Below are 3,854 nucleotides of genomic sequence, written 5' to 3' on the forward strand. Positions count from 1 at the left end.
ATTCCGATGCTAGGGGTATTTTGGTCTTTTGTTGATTTATTACTATTTCTCGTCTCGTCTTTCACTATTTTTCGACTCGACTTCCGACGTTCGGTTTCGACGCTCTAAGCTTGAATTTCCGACGTCTAAATAAATATTACTCGGTCGACTCATTAATTCCTTCCGAATTAATTCGTCGTTTCGGTTTGTTGAATGCTTGGGTGTGACCCGAAGGGTTCAGTCAAGATTAAGCTGTAACATTAATTATCCATTAATATTACTGATCGGAAGCGGCCTCCACCCAGGCATTCCGATCACTTGACCTTACTGAATATATTAGCTTTCTAATAATTCTGAACCCGCTAACGGAATAGTACACTTGTTTGAAGGACACCATTCCTTTCAAAAGCCAGCTCCTTGCTAGGAGCACCTATCTTTTCCTTATTCAACAAAACATTCTCAAGAGCATCGTTAGAAGTGAGCAATTTCTCATGCATGGAAGACACAACATGATCAAGAGAATCAATCAACATGCAATTTTCTAAAGAAGAACTTGGATACTTCATACTATCATTCAAGTCAAATTCTATCACTTCATCCCCTACTTTGAGTGAAATTTTATCACTCTTCACATCTATCATAGCACCCGAAGTAGTAAGGAATGGTCTCCCTAGAATGACAGGAATGCTAGCATCTCCGTCCATCTCAAGCACCACAAAATCCACCGGAATAACAAATTTCCCAACCCTCAAAAGGACATTCTCCACCTTACCCTTAGGAAACTTAATTGACCTATCGGCCAATTGCAAGGTGATGTTAGTATGTAAGAGTTCCCCCAGCTCAAGTGTTTGGTACATCGAATATGGCATAAGGCTAACACTAGCTCCTAGGTCACATAAGGCATTCTCGATTTGCAATTTGTAAATGGCACAAGGGATGGAAAAGTTTCCGGGGTCTTTTAGCGTAAGTGGCATCTTGTTCATTATGATTGCACTACAATTCTCAGTCAAGTTCACCGTCTCTACAACATCACAAGTCCTCCTACCGCTCAAAATGTCTTTGAGGAATTTTACGTAGTTGGGCATTTGGGTGACAACTTCGGTAAATGGAAGAGAAAGGTGAAGTTGCTTGAGCATGTCAATAAATCTTCCAAATTGTTCATCCAACTTGTGTCTCATGAATTTTTGTGGACAAGGAAGCTTAGGTTTTACAATTTCTTTCTCCGCTCTGACCTCACTAGGTTTCTCAATCTCAACCTCACTCAAAGATGCACCATCTCTCTCATTTTCTACCGAAACCTCTTTTGTGGCCTCCTTGATCTCACTCTTCCTAGGCAAACTCTCCTCAAGAACCTTACCGCTCCTTGAAACAATAGCATTGACGAGTTTCTTAGGATCTAGGCCTTGGGAAGGTAAAGAAGAAGGACTAGAATGGTCTTTTAAAGCATTGGCAAGTTGAGAAATTTGGTTTTCAAGCATCTTATTATGAGTCATCATTTCATTAAATTTCTAGTCACTTACGGCTATATAAGTGTTCAACAACTTTGTTTGGTTTTCAATGGTTTCTTCCAAATTAGTCCTATGAGAAGAAGAAGAAGAAGAGGATTGAACATAGGAATTATCATTTTGGGTCTTTGGAGCAAATCCGGGTGGAGGACCCCTTTGAAAGTTATTTTGAAAATTTCCCTATTTTGATTGTTCCAATTACCTCTACCTTGATTATGATTATTATAACCTTGGTTATGATAACCATAATTTTGGTTTTTTTGGCTACTATAACCTTGGTTTTTATAGTTACCTCGGGAATTTTAGTTCCCATGGTTCCTATTACCACCACCTTGGTTGTAGTTGTCAAAATTGCCATGGTTGTTGTAATTCCTATTCCAATGATCTCTTTGATTCTCAAACCTAGAATTATTATTGTTTGACACATAGTTCACATGCTCATTCACATTTCCATCTTGATCATCACAAACATCCATACATGCATGAGGGAAATTAGAAGCATCATGATCATATGATCCACAATCATCACAAAACAAGCATCCACTAGGCATGTTACTAGAAGAGGAAAGGGGATGAGAATTAAAAGACATACCTTTCCCTTTAGATTGGGAGGGAAGATTTGAAACTTGGTAGGTAACACTTTCCAACTTTGCCTTGATAGCAGACATTTCCTTCCCCAAGTTTGTCATTTGTGAGGATAGATTGTTGATTGCATTTAGATGATCAACCGAGTACACCGAAGAGCTACTCTTGCTAGTTGACTCCTTTACTCCATCTTGCCAATCTCTATAGTACCTCACTACGTCTTCAATTATGTCTACCACTTCCTCTTCTGTTTTATTCATGATAGGACCTACAGCTCCTCCATCTAAACATGATTTTCCTTGAGGACTAAGGCCTCCATAGAAAATTTGAATAATTTGGTAAGTAGGAATTCCGTGGTGAGGAAATTCTTTTTGATACTCTTTGTATCTCTCCCATGCTTCATAGAGGATCTCACTAGGATTTTGCTTGAAACCTTGAATCAAAGCTCTAGCCTCCGCCGTTTTCTTTTGTGGATAGAAACGGGATAGAAATTCCTTGGTCACTTCGTCCCATGTCCTTAGAGAATTCGGCTTGACCTCCTTGTCTAGCCATTCTAAGGCTCGCCTTATGAGGGAAAAGGGAAAAAGCTTGAGGCGGGTGAGTTCTTGGGAAATTCCATTCACCTTGATAGTATTACAATATTTTTCGAACTCCTCGAGATGATTTAGCGGGCTTTCATGCTTGGGCCCACTATATTGTCGCCTCTCTATCAAAGTGATCATTGCCGACCTTATTTCAAAATCATTCGCCGGTGTTGTAGGTGGCGCAATTCCACTCTCAAATCTATATGCACCAGGAATCCCCAATTCTTTCAACGCCACCCTTGGATTTTCTCCCATTCTTTCTTGTACCTCTTGTAGTGGTTCTTCTTCACTTGAAGTGCTAAGAATCGTCTAGCAACCCTTAACCTTGCAATAGTTCTCTCTGTCTCCGGATCAAATGGCACTAGTGAATGACCACGTGCTCTATGCATACAATCTCAAAAGAAATGATTAATAGCACGGCTACAAGTGTAGCCTAAAAGAAAAATCTTTTTGTATTTTCAATTAAAGATGAAATAGACTCAACTATAACAAAGCACCAATATCACATCCCAGTAACGGCGCCATTTTTAACGTAGGGAAAAAGTAGGTTGTTTTCTACCCTCCCATAGACCCAAACAAAATTTATAAACACTCGACCAACCTAATACGAGTATATGGTAAGTCAAGGGTCGAACATAAAGGAATGAGTAGGTGTAAGCTATAGCTTAGGTCAAGCTACTTTGAAGATTGTAGAAAGATATGGTTGGTAACTAAGGTATCGAGAAAGCTAGATAAATCGAGAAATTCAATATACTAAACACTAGGGATATAGGTTCCACATGCAAGCTCAATGATTATGCTAATTGATGGATCACTCAATCAATTCAAACATTACAAAGGACAAACAATAGTTGCAACCAAAGGAATCCAAAAGCTATCTCCTATAAGCCAAGCTAGGGTTCACTATGAATGGCTGACTAGGAAAATCACAATCAAATTCAATCAATTAAAGCAATTCTCAATTCAAGGGTTCATGTCATTGAAATTTGCAATGCAATCTAGATTAATCTTATAGGTTGATCACTCCTAGTCTAATTAATCACATGCACAACTATGTTAACCAATTTAATTGCAACAATTCAATCAATCAAGGATCATCAACTAGCAAAAATCATCAATCAAATATGCTTCCCCTTCTCCCTAGAAACTAATCTACTCACTAATCATGGTGAAATTGAAAAACAAAACAAATTGAATGACA

The 3,854-nt window shown here is 38.6% G+C and overlaps 1 non-coding gene across 1 annotated transcript; it reads left to right on the forward strand.

The window, feature by feature from the left end:
* Positions 1-2,417: 2,417 nt before the first annotated feature.
* On the forward strand, positions 2,418-2,523 carry LOC145587004 (small nucleolar RNA R71). Its single transcript, XR_014101071.1, has one exon. It is a non-coding gene; the product is annotated as a small nucleolar RNA R71 (small nucleolar RNA).
* Positions 2,524-3,854: the final 1,331 nt, after the last annotated feature.

This window comes from Chenopodium album, chromosome 16, assembly GCF_948465745.1.
Source record: "Chenopodium album chromosome 16, dcCheAlbu1.1, whole genome shotgun sequence".
Taxonomy (NCBI): domain Eukaryota; kingdom Viridiplantae; phylum Streptophyta; class Magnoliopsida; order Caryophyllales; family Amaranthaceae; genus Chenopodium; species Chenopodium album.